General features: G+C 37.6%; 1 pseudogene; it reads right to left on the reverse strand.

Annotated features, from left to right (window-relative positions):
- Positions 1–5,317: 5,317 nt before the first annotated feature.
- Positions 5,318–6,202, reverse strand: LOC146403800 (origin recognition complex subunit 6 pseudogene; annotated as a pseudogene).
- Between the last annotated feature and the right edge of the window lie 7,709 nt (positions 6,203–13,911).

Raw genomic sequence — 13,911 nt, forward strand, 5'->3', positions numbered from 1 at the left:
AACAGGTACATTTTTTTAAAATGTCCCACACCGACATAAATGGAAGTTCCCAGGCCAGGGATCAAATCTGAGTCACAGCTATGACCTGAGCTGCAGCTGCACCAGGCTGGGGATTGAACTTGCACATCCACAGAAACCTGAGCCTCTGAAGTCAGATTCTTAACCCACTGTCCCACAGCAGGAACTCCAAAAAGTGCTTTCTTTTAAATAATGGTGCAAAATTTTGAATATCTCTGGTATTATTATTATTGAAGGCTCTACCTTGATTAGTTATCTAGTGAATATAACTAGATGAATTCTCAGATAACAAACAGCTAACAGTATCAGGCATAGTATTCCTATTTTGTCCTATTGGACAAAATTATACCTCCTCATAAAAAGAAATTTTTCAATATAGCTAGAAAAAGTTTTAGGGCCATAAAATTCTCTTAATTATAATTCTTGACACTTAGGAAATCTAAATTACTCTTAATAAGTGCAGCCTTCTGTATCCCCAGTTCATTTTTAAAGTCTGTGCTACATATAGCACATAGTAATTATTCATTGGAGCATGGCCATTGATGTTTCAGAGTATACTAAATCAAATGAGCATAAAAAGTCTCTTATGGGAGTTCTCATTGTGGCTCAGTGGTAATGAACCTTACTAGGATCCATGAGGACATGGGTTCAATCCCTGGCCTTGCTTAGTGGGTTAAGGATCCAGCATTGCTGTGAACTCTGCTATAGGTGGCAGACATGGCTTGGATCCTGTGATGCTATAGCTGTGATCCAACCTCTAGCCTGGGAACTTCCATATGCCATGGGTGAAGCCCTGAAAACACAAAACAAACCAAAGCAAAAACCTCTTACAGTGCTTACAACCCTTAAGCTCATGTTTACTTTTCTATTATTCATCATCCCCAGAGAAGGGGGAGTTGATACCAGAGTCAAAACCACAGAAACAAGCTTTCTTGGTTAAGATTCAGTGGTATAGAACTGTGTACAATGCATCAGAAAAAAGAGAGCACGAAGGAATGAATATGCAAATTCCAGTGGTCACTGTTACTGCCTTTGAATCCTACTGGGCAACAACTGTGCCTGATCAATGGAATCACAATTCTTATAAACTATGCATATGCACAGCAAGTGAGGGGGAAACAGGGAAATAGAAGGGCAGAGGGAAGGAGATGCAAATTAACAATTTTGGACTTCTGCCTGTGTATCAGTGGAAGGGTAGGGAAAGTCTTACTATGGAACAGGTAGAATCTAAAAGCCTACATACTTTGCTCTGTACCCTGTCCTTATTTTTATCTGGAAGTAATAAACTAATCCCAAGATAAGATTTTGTATGTGTAAATATATAAATGCATATATTCATATGTATATAAATGTATATCTTTATAGACCACAGTTTCTATTTTGCAATAGCTGCTATTCACCCAAACCCTAAATTATGGGATAAAAGTGATTTCTATAATAGTTGGGGCCATAAAAATAAAGATCAGCTTAGGTAAAACAGCAGTAGGTAACACTAGCTGGAATTACTCTTTTATTCCAAGTCAACAGTGACACATATCCTCTCAGATTTGACATGACAAGCTCACCTATCTCAATTGGCAGTAATGAATTAACTTGCTAATGATAAGAGTGACCTTCAAGTCCTTTCCACAAAAAAATAAAAGGACAGCCCTTTTCTTTTATATCCTAAAGCTTTTGAATTTGATTGACATTTTATTTCTCTCTCTCTCTTTTTTTTTTTTTTTTTTTTTTGTCTTCTTAGGGCTGATACCAGAATCCAGGTTCTTGTTCATGGCAGTCAAAGAATGAACTCTGAGAATACACAGGTAGCCAGCAAGCAAAGTCTTTATTAAAGGAAAGCAAATAGCTCCTAGGGCTGCTGGGAGCAGGGAGAAGAGCTCCCTTCCTTATTGTCCTATAGGGATTTTTATCTCTTAAATGTGGGGAGGGGTGCCAACTTGGGGTCCAGAAAGATGTGGTTTTTTCCCATTGGCCTTGCTCAAATACCTATATAAGTCCTTGTCCAATAGGGGTTTTAGGGTTGTAAATGTCCTGTAAGTTTTATGGTTTCTTTGTTCTTTTTTTTTTTTCGTTGGTTAAGCCACCACTCCTCTCATTTCTTTTTATCAGTTGAGGAGTGGGCTAGAGATTTGTATTTCCTATAGTAAACAAAGCCTTTGGGGAATGCACATTTCATAAAATAAAACAAGGCCTGTGGAGCTGTTACTCCCTAGATCTCTTAAGCCACAAATGTTAATCAACACCCATATCAAAAGAGTGTATTGGAGCACATGTTCCTACACTACCTGCATTAATATTCTGCCTCAAAGCCACACCTGAGGCATATGGAGGTTCCCAGGCTAGGGGTCCAATCAGAGCTGTAGCCACCAGCCTACATCAGAGCCACAGCAATGCGGGATATGAGCTCCATCTTTGACCTATAACAGAGCTCACAGCAGTGCTGGATCCTTAACCCACTGAGCAAAGCCTGGGATCGAACCCACATCCTTATGGGTGGTAGTTGGGTTCATTAACCACTGAGCCATGATGGGAATTCCCTGGCATCTTATTTCTATTGAACTTTGTAAAAATATTGCTAAGGACTGTTTTGTTTTGTTTTTTTGTTTGTTTTGCTTTTAGGGCCACACCCATGGCATCTGGAAGTTCCCATGCTAGGAGTCAAATAGGAGCTACAGCTACCAGCCTATGGCAGAGCCATAGCAATTTGGGACTCATGCTATGTCTGCAACACACACCACAGCTCACAGCAATACCAGATCCTTAACCCACTGAGTGAGGCCAGGCATCAAATGAACCCACACCCTCATGGATACTAGTCAGGTTTGTTTCGGCTGTCCCTCAACAGGAACTTCAACTATGGACTGAATTATGTCCCTCCAAAAATTTTTTTATGTTGAAGACCTATTCCCCAATGTGATGGTATTTGGAGATGAGGGCCTTTGAGAGATTTAGATTTAGATGAGCTTATGAAGGTGAGGCCCTCATGATAGAATCAGTACCCTTATAAGAAAGGCTATCAGAGAACCCGCTCTCTTTCTCTACACACACACACACACACACACACACACACACACACACACACACACAAACGTATGCATGCATACATGCATACCTCTATCTCCCATGATAAGACTGTTGGTATTTACTGAAAAGGGGGCTGTCTCTAAGTCAGGAAGAAAGCTCTCACCAGAACCTGATCATACTGTTACCCTGATCTTAGAACTCTAGCCTCCAAAACTGCAAGAAAAAAATTTCTGCTATTTAAGTTACATAGTCTCTGGTATTTTTCTGATGGAATTTAAATAGAATAATACAAATACGGAGTATATTGATTAGTGTTTCAAATTCAGAAGCATTTAAAAAGATCTTAGAATGCAAGTGGCACTCTATCAACAGACAAATAATAAGGACACATCATTTCTTAATGAATGTGTAGGAGGGAGAAAGGAGTTTATTTAATGAGTACCTAGCAGAATGTGTTCCAGGAATATGCATTCTCATATTAAATTCAGTCATTATATGAAGTACAATATTTTTGTAGAAGAATGTGAACATAATTACTTAAGTATAAAAACTTATTCCTGTTTTTCTTTATTTCTTTGCTACATTGGAAAGATGGAATGTAAAATTCTGCTCATCAACCACCCACTCTCCAACTTCTGGGACAGTTTGAGGATTAAGTTCTTCCAATCCTTGACGGAAAAGCAATCTGTTCTTTGTTGATTGATTTTCACTAGAGTCAATTAGGAAATAAACAACAAGAAAAGAGTAGAGAGACTTCCCTAAAAAGAAAAGTGGTTTGAGAAAAGAGGGAAGAAAATAGGAGTCCATCTACCCCTTGCCACTCAGTCTTTATTTAAAAAAAAAAAAAAGATGACAACTTTGCTGGGATGGGATGGAGAGAGGGCTGAGATAAGAGAACAAGCTACTTTGAATGTTATTTATTTATGATTCCCTGGGAAGCTGAAAGATCCCATGGAAGTGGCTGGGTGACATGGCTAGGGCCAAGAATAACAGCACCTCAGAAAATGAAGGTCTTAACATTCCCCTTGGCTTCTGTCTTGTTCTTCTTGACTATTGGCCTCTAAACTCCCTTTTATTATGTATTTGCAGTTTAAAATTCTCTATGTCATTTTGAGGTGTAAATCATCTCCCAGACTCTTGCCAGTTTTACACCCCTTAAATTAGGCTATTTGATGAGAAAACAAAAGACATGGAAGTCAAGCAAGGTCCCAAAAGACTGCCAAGTTTATGCTATTGAAATCATGCATATATATTTTTGTTTTATATACATCATAAATATTATATAATGTTGGATCCAAATTTTTAACCATGAAAATTAAGGCTAAGTCTGATTTTTCTCTTGCCTACACATCTACATTCATTCTAAACAATTCTCCCTTCACTCTCCCCCTTGCACTTACATACTATCTATATGCATATACAGAACTTGTAGTTTCTCTAAAATATCATGCACTTTTTGGTTGGGATGCCCTCATATTTATCCTTCTGCCATAAATAACACTTTTTCCTCTTTTAATTCTTATGGATATTACAATTTCATGTATCATCTCTAAGTACATTTTCCTCACTCATTTCCTTTTTCCTGTCCAAGTTTGTTGTGAATCTGAACTTCTACAGCAGGTGTCCATATGCCCTCAGATCAGTGACTACCAGGCCAATTTCCAACTGCCAGGATCTATCTTCCCTCTGTCAAAAGACCTTCTTTCAGGCTCTTTCTTTGCTTGTTCAGAGAGCAGGTAGACAATGTTGAGAAATTAATGGGCTGGCCCTATTCCTCTGAGGTGCATATTACACACTGTATCCTTGAATTTCTAAGAGTTGTTAACCCAGTGGCTCACAGTAATACCTTACTTTTTATTTTATTTATTTATTAGTTTATTTATTTATTTTATCATATATTGATTTAGTTAGAGAGATGTACACAAAAACTTAAGTAAAATCTTTGACTCCATCCAGCCTGAGTTTTGATATTTTGGATAGGACAGGAAACTACCTTTGGCTTAAAACAAAGTTAAAAAAATAAAGGCTCCAATTATATTTTGTAGGAGTACAGACTTGCAAGGCTAACCTAACCAGACACTGTAGCTGATCTAATGATTTTGTTACCCATTTCAGAGCCAGCCTGCTCAGCTCCAATGTTGGCTCTTTTGCTATTAAGGCAATAATCTTAGGAACCTTGTTACAAAAGTTCAAACAAAATTTCAAAATCCTTCACATCTTCCTTGGTATGGCAGATGCAATTGGTTTTCAGTACAAGGTAGTCTGGAAACTGAAATCACTCTGTTGTAGTCTTCTGTGCTTTGGCAGCATTTTCCAAAATTTTCCTTTTCCATTCTTCATAATCCTGTGTCTGATCTTCATCTTTTTGTGTTTTATGTGGGATCTCTACTACATTCTGTTTCCCTTGCTGGAAGTTCAACCACTGTCTTCTTTTTCCTCCATGGTGGAGCAGTTGATCCTTCAGGCTCTCTGTCAAACTGCTGCCCCTTCAGGCTCTCTGTCGATCTGCTGCCCAACATTTTCTGGTGTTTACAAAGTCAATCAAAATGGCTTCTTTCACACCAGATGTGCCTACCATTTTTGTCCACCTTCAGCTTTAGAATATTGCAGTGGTAAAAAGCGGCCTGGATAAGTCAAAATCCACTTAAAACGGTGTTTTGTGCAGTCTCTTTGAAGCCATGTTCACTGCTTCTGCACAGCTAAACTATATGTGAGGTCTCTTATTCCAATATTTGAGTTCAGGTCCAGTAAACATTCAAAAGATTTAAGGCAGCTCTGATACATCTTCTTGTTCAAACCAAAAATTTTAACTAAATAGGTCCAGTCCAAGGGGCAGCTTCATATAGGTAGTTGCAAAGTCCAGGCACATGACTACATTACTGTTTTCCATTGTACTTTCAGACAGGGCAATACACTTCATGTCGGACAGTCACAAGTACCCCTCTGCTTTCATCAGCTCCTCTGGCTCAGTTGCAGGGCTAATCGCCATATCAGACCAGACTCCATGGTTCCAGCAAACAGCAGGGAGTCCATGAAACCTGTCAGCAGACGTCATGCCTGCCTGTGATGGCCAGGCCCCAGCTCCTGCATCTGGATTGGTCAGGAGGAGAGGTTGAGAACTCCCTGCACCAGTCTTGGTATTCCTTCTGCACATGCGCATCGTGAGTGCACGCTCAGGCAGAAAGTGAACGTGGCCTGGCTGCTCCAGCTCTTTTGAGTTCTACATTATTGACAGAGTCAAACCCTGCCTTTCACTTCTGTTGTCACCTTCCTGCTGCCCATTTATTTATTTATTTATGCTCTGCTCGTGGTATGTGAAAGTTCCTGGGCAAGGGACTGAACCTGAGCCACAACAGTAATCTGAGCCACAGAAGTGTCAACGCTGGGTCCTTAACCACTAGGCCACCAGGGAACTCCTACCTTGCTTTTTATGGTTTTTTATTGTTTCCTTTATAGCAACTGCCTTCCTTTGCTTTCACTATTCCCACTTCCCTTCTGGCATTTATTTTACCTGCCGAATAAATTATTTTCACTTGAATCCTTAGGTCTGTTTCTTGGGGAAACAAAACTAGGGCAGCATCTCATAGTGCTCATCACAGTGTATTATCATTATTTGTTTGCTTTTGACCTTATTAGAGTGCCTCAAAAGCTGGGACTGCATTTTGTATCTCCACCCCCAGCAGAAAGTATATATTCTCCACCCCCAGCAGAAAGTATGCACCTTGTAAGAATTCAGTAAAAATTCACGAAATCAGTAAAACAGTGCTTAACTTGCTGAGCTGAACAAGATTTCACCAAAGCAAAATTTCTTAATCTAGAAGGAAGGGGACAAATGCATCTCACATGGCTTGGTTTAGAAGATACTTTTCAGCTTCTTGCAGAGTTTCTGTAATATAATTCTGTTAGTAGAGGTTTGTGGAATTTTTTTTCCAACTATGGTTTTGTTTATTCCTTTGCATAGATGATTCATAATGTATAATTTAGCAGCTCTTAATGTTCAGGACTGCTCTTCAGAATGAACAAATGTGCTTAATGGCAAAAAGAGTTCCTATACCTTACAGCATAGCCGTCACTTCAGGGTTATGAATTCTGCCCTTCCTTTTAATTCTGGAAATCATACCTCTATTCTTTATTATAATTTTGTTTATAGCCATCTAAATCTACCCAGAAAACAAATTCGTAGAGGACAAAAAATTTCTTGTTTATGGTTAAAATTCTGAAACATCTTTCTAAGTGATACCAGCAGTTAACACAGCAATTATGTTTATTGCTAGCATCAACAGAGCTTCTTAAAAGAAAACAAACTAAAATTTAAAAACCAAGAAAGTGATACTCTCAATTATTGTCCATTACAGCAGAGATATTTTTAAAACACCCTTCTTGGTCTGTCTTGATTCTTTCTGTATACTTACGTTCTCTTTCTCTGGTGCCATGTGTTGATTATCCCAGAAGTTTATAAGTATACATGTAAAGTATTTTTGAAACTTCCAAATAACATTTCTTCTTTGTATTCTTAGCCTACTTTAAACTTTGCAAGTGTTATTTAGAAAATATTCAGCTCAATTCTTTTTCTCCTCCTTCAGCACAAAGAGTAAGCATTCTTGTTTCACTGACATAGAACTTGACTATGTTCCTTGTGGGATATCAGTGAATGTGATCTACAACACACTCAATCAGAGGCTTTTTATAGGCTCTATGATTTGGCTTGAACAGCTTCTTTCACTGCTGCCTCTGTTGTAAGAAGTTGAGAAAGCCTTCAGGGAGTAGTGTCTGGGTACAAGTAGTATCTGGGTACAAGACTTCTGGGAACAAGAATAGGAAACAAAGGAAGCCAACCTAAGAATGAACTTACATATGAAGTGTAGCCACCACAACCCACCCATAGATCTTTGAATGAGACACTAGTTTATATTTAGCCATTGCAGTATTTGAGGGTTATTATGCAGTATCACCTCAAAGCTGACAAATGCAGCTATTTCCAAAGATTAAGACAGTTAAATTTTTGATATTCAAAAGATGGTTATATTCACTATGAATAGTAGAATTCAAATGTTGATCTTATAAAATTAAATTAATAAAACATAGATTGAGCACTTTGAAAAAAAATGTCTTAATGTCATTGGGTTTTCATTTTGTTTTCTTATTCTTCCTTTTTTTTTTCTCCACGACCATGGCCTATGGAAGTTCCCAGGCCAGGGATCAAATCTGAGCCACAGCTGTGAACTGTGCCACAGCTGCAGCAATGCCAGATCCTTAATCCACTGTGCCATGCTGGGAATTAAACCCACACCTCAGCAGCCACCCAAGCCACTGCAGTCAAATCCTTAACCCTCTGTGCCACAGAGAAAATCCAGATTTTCTTCCTTTTTGAAGTCTGAGCTATTCTATTTGCCCATTTATACATTCTAATATCTCCTAATGGAGCAAATAATTTTCTCCAAAATACAAAAATTAAAAAAAAATCACATCTTTGGCTGTTCTCACTGGAATGCTTGTGATACTAATTTGTGCACTCTTATTATATAGGCTACATATTGTGTAAGGGAGCAGAAATTTCACCTTTCTTTTATTTATAGTATTTGCAATGCAACTGACACATATGTAAGGATTCAATTAAATTTAACTGCAATGCCTTAATACTATATTCTACTCTGGTTAACCACTGGGTGTTGGGAAAACACTGTGGTAGAACAACTTGTATATAGATAGGGCTTCAGCTGTGCTTTCCTTTTCAAGAATTGAGAATCTTTATTAGAGCTTTTATTTATTCATAAAACAAATATATATTGATTATCACCCTGGCTGGTATCCGTGTTTCAACCCCCAAGAAGTTTATAGTTCAATTGAATAGAAAATGTAAGTACGAATCAAGGAGAAATATAAAGGATATTCTGTTGCCTGTCATTGAAGAAGGAGTGCTTTATTTCCTTTCCTTGCTAAGAGAGGGAATCAATAGCATGGCAATTATGCTCATTATTGGGGAGGAATAGTTTTCAACACATAATTTGATTGTGATGAAGCTAATTCTGATGATAATTCTTCATTCCTAACCATTTTATTTTCTAGCATTGCTGCAAGTAATAGCAATATCTGCTTAAAGAAAGGATATGAAAACGTCCTACTGAATACATAGTATGTTTTACAAAGAAATAAGGTTTTTGAATAAATGCCTGCAGTGCTGATTTCTCTTTGGAAGAGACAGCACTTTATTTGTTTCAGGCATTATCTACAACTGATCAGGGAAACAATCCTTGTATAGCTAATTAATAAAGACCAAAATTTACATTTTTCTGCTAGCAAATCGAATTCTAACATTCTTGAGACTGTTAATGTCTAAAAGGAAAGTTCTTGTAAGATTTATTCCATTACAAAGATCAACAAAGTATGGTGGGCTAACTAAATCTACCCATGGTCTTTTTGTTATTATTAATGAGTTATAATTGATATATAACATTATTCTAGTTTTAGATATACAACATAATTATTTGATATTTATGAATATTATAAAATTATCACCACAATAAATCTAGTTACCATCTGCCAACTGTTTTTGTATATAAAATTTTATTGAAACATGACCATGCTCATTAATGTATTTCCTAAAATAAAAAAACCTAATTTTTTTTCCATGTAGATATTTGCAGAAAAATGTTGTGCACTCCTGCTCTATTAGCTATATCATGATCAGTGACAAACTGTGAATTTTTTTTTGCATTATTGCCCCAAAATGAGTTTAACATCACTTAAGTCTTACTAGGAAGTTAGAGATAGAAGAATGAATTATATTTGAAAGCTCCCTTTGTCAGGAGATTTAAAGAACTTTTGATATTTGTTTATTCATTCGCTTAGCAAGCCTGAAAATATCAAGTCATTTATTTCCACTTTGTGGAAATCTTGATGGAGAATGTGTGCTTATATATTAATGAAAAACATTAGTGCATGTTGGGTGTTAGAAGAATAAGAAAAATCTTCAAATGATGATGAGAGTCCTTTAAACATTTCTGGATTTAAAGGCATATTAACTGTGGACAAATGGAGAGTAAACAAAAAGTAAGAAAGTAGAATTTACTTGTAAAATATTCTATAAGTCAACCTTTTATCATTTCAAAATAGTCTTTACTGACATGGTCTGAATTTAATGTTTCTATAATAGCTACTGATACCTATCTCTGCATTAAAGTGTGCATTATCTCTACAGGGACGTTAGTAATATTTGTCCAGCTCATTTATGTTACTTAGCCTGAAAGGAGAGTAGGAGAGAGGGGCATCAAGATGGCAGAGTAGGAGGGCATTGAGCTCACCTTCCATCATGAACACATCAAAACTATTTCAACATGTAGAGCAACTCTCACTGTAAACAAACTTGAGATTGGCAGAAAGGCTTTTCTCTACTAAAGAAAGTTCCACACAGAGTTAAGTATGAATGTAGGATAAGTGTTCACCAACAGATGACCATTCAGCAATTGCTATAAATATATACTGGAATATTGCTCAGCTATAATAATGAATGAAATTTTGCATTTTGCAACAGTAGGAGACCCCTGGGGGTTATTATGCTTACTGAAATAAGTCAAAGAAAGACCAAAAATGTATGTTGTCACTTAAGTGGGAAACAGAAAAAGCCCATAGATATAGCTAATAAACTAGTTGTTACCAGTGTGATACCAGTGGGGTGAGGGGCAAGATGGGGGTAGGGAATTATGAAGAATAAACTATTTTGATTAAAACATTTTAGATACTAGGATATATTGCATAGCACAAGGAAAATAGCCAACAATTTTTAGTAACTTTACTTTCTAATTAAAAAAATTGGTGGGAGTTCCAATTGTGGCTCAGTGGGTTATGAACCTGATTAGTATCTATGAGGATGTGGGTTTGATACCGGCTTCACCAAGTGGGAAAAGGATCTGGCATTTTCCTGAGCAGCTGCAGTTCTGATTTGACCCCTAGCCTGAGAACTTCCATATGTCTCAGGAGTGGCCCTTACAAAAAATTGGCTGCATTCACAGTGTGTGGATGTTCCCTGTCCAGGGATCAAATCTGTGCCATAGCATACTAAATTTTTTAAGTATTGAGATAACACAATACGGCAGAATAGAAGAAATGGATCTCACCTTCTCTCAAAAAACAACAGAATTACGACTAAATGCTGAACAACCTTCAACCAAATGGACTGAAAACTTTCAAAAAATGTATCTTACTCCAGAAGACAAAGAGAAGATGGTAGGAGGGGTGATTACGCAATATAAGCAACCACATACCCACTGGGTGGGGAGCCCATAGACTGGAAAGTAACTGTACCAGAGACTCACTTAGAGTAGTAAGAGTTCTGAGCCCCAAGCCAGGTCCCCATGCCTAGGGATCTGGCATTGGGAGAAAGAGTCCCTGGACCATCTGGCATTGAAGGCCTGTGGGGCATGTGCACAGGAGCTCTACAGGAATGGGAAAAACAGACACCCCATTCTTGAAAGGCACACACAAGATTTCATGTGCATTGGGTCCAAAGGGCAAAGTAGAGACTCCATAGGAATCTGGGACAGACCAGAGTGCAGTTATTGGAGGATCTCCTGGGAAAACGGGAGGTGACTAGGGCTTGTTGTGGGGGGAGGACATTGGAGGAAATGGACTTGGGAATATTCATCAGCGAATATTCTAAAGGTAGCCATTTTGGGAAAATCTGGCCCCACCCATTAGCACTGAGAAGCCCCAAGCCAAACAATAATCCAGGTGGGATCACAGCACCACCCACCAGTAAACAGGCTGCCTAAAGACCCCCAGGCACACAGCCACCTCTAATCTCACTCAGATACAAAGCCCTACCCAACAGAGGGATAAGAATCAGCCCAACCAACCAGTGGGCAAGTGCCAGTCCCTTTCCATTAGGAAGCCTAAAGAAAGCCCCCATGCCAACTTCAGCCACAAGGAGGCAGACATCAGAAGTAAGAGAAGCTACAATTCTATTGCCTGCAAAAAAAGAAACCACACCAAAAACCTATACAAAATGAAAAGGTAGGAGAACTATAACTCAGATAAGGACAGGAGAAAAAATCCCAGAAAAACAATTAAGTGATCTGGAGATAGTCAGCCTCCAGGAAAAAGACTTTAGACTGATGACGTTGAAGATGAAAAAGGACATTAGAAATATACCAGAGGCAAAGGCTTATAATTTACAGGACTCACTGAGCAAAGACATACAAGATTTAAAACTGGACCAAGAAGAGATGCAAAACACAATAAGTGAAATAAAAAATTCATTATAAGCAACCAACAACAGAATACAAGAGGGAGAAAAATGAATGAGCTAGGTGGAAGACAGGCTAGTGGAAATCAATAATGAAGAACATAAAAGAGAAAAAATATTGAAAAATATTGAAAAGAAATGAATACAGTCTCAGAGAACTCTGAGACAATGTTAAATGCACCAACATTTGTATTATAAGTGTGCCAGAAGGAGAAGAGAGAGAGAAAGGTCAGAAAAAAAATATTCAAAGAAATAATAGCTGAAAATTTCTCTAACATGGGAAAGGAACCACTCACTCAAATCCAGGAAACACAATGAGTACTATAGAAAATAAACCCAAGGAGGAACTCCCAGAGACACATATTAATCAAACTGACCAAAATTAAAAACAAAGAGAAAATAGTGAAAGCAGCTAAGGAAAAGAAACAAATAACATACAAGGGAACCCTGATAAGGTTATCAGTGGATTTTTCAGCAGAAACTCTGCAGGCCAGAATGGAGTGGCACAATATTCTTAAGGTGATGAAAGGAAAAAAAACTCCAACACAGAATACTTTACCCAGCAAGGCTCTCATTCACATCTGAAAGAGAAATCAAAAGCTTTACAGATGAGCAAAAGCTAAGAGAATTCAGCAACACTCAATCAGCTTTACAATAAATAGTACAGGAACTTCAGTAGGCAGAAAAGAAAAGGGCACAACCAGCAACAAAAGTACTGCAAATGATATGGCTCACCAGCAAAGGCATATACACAGGAAAGTTAGGAAATCATCCATGCACAAATATGCTACCCATATTAGAAGTTGTGAGAAGAGGAAAGTACAAATGAGAACACTGCAATTAAGAAACCAACAACCTAAAACAATCTCATTTATGTATAGATTTCTATATAAAAACTTCAGGGTAACTGCAAACCAAAAATCTACAATTGATGTACATGCATATAAGAAAATCAACTCAAATACAACACTAAGATAGTCATCAAACCACAAGAGGAGAGAAAAAGAGAAGGGAACAAAAAAGAGCAACAAAAACAAATTCAAAACTGTTAATTAAATGGCAATAAGAACATACATAACAATAATTATCTTAAATGCAAATGGACTAAATGCCCCAACCAAAAGATAAAGTGGCTGAATGGATATAAAAATAAGATGTATATATATGCTGTCTTCAAGACACCCACTTCATTTCTAGGGACACATGCAAATTGAAAGTGAAGGGATGGAGGAAAATATTCCATTCAAATGGGAATCAAATTTAAGCTGGAGTAGCAATACCCATACCAGAGAGAATAGACCTTAAAATAAAGAATAGTATAAGAGACAAAGAAGGACATTATAGTATGAGACAAAGAAGGACATTATATAAAGAAGAAGATATAACAATTGTAAGTATATATGCATCCAACATAGGATCACTCAATATGTAAGGCAACTGCTGACAACCTTAAAAGCAGAAATTGACAATTACACAGTAATAGTGGGGGGGTTTAACACCCCACTTACAGCAATGGACAGATCATCCACACAGAAATTCAACAAGGCAACACAGCCCCAAAAGGAAATATTAGACCAGATGGACCTAACAGATATTTATAGGACATTCCATCCAAGAGCAGAAGAATA

Source organism: Sus scrofa, chromosome 4, assembly GCF_054392235.1.
Source record: "Sus scrofa isolate SSC_HxYL_T2T_F1_AM1 chromosome 4, Sscrofa_HxYL_maternal_Yorkshire_Landrace_v2.0, whole genome shotgun sequence".
In the NCBI taxonomy this organism is placed as follows: Eukaryota; Metazoa; Chordata; class Mammalia; order Artiodactyla; family Suidae; genus Sus; species Sus scrofa.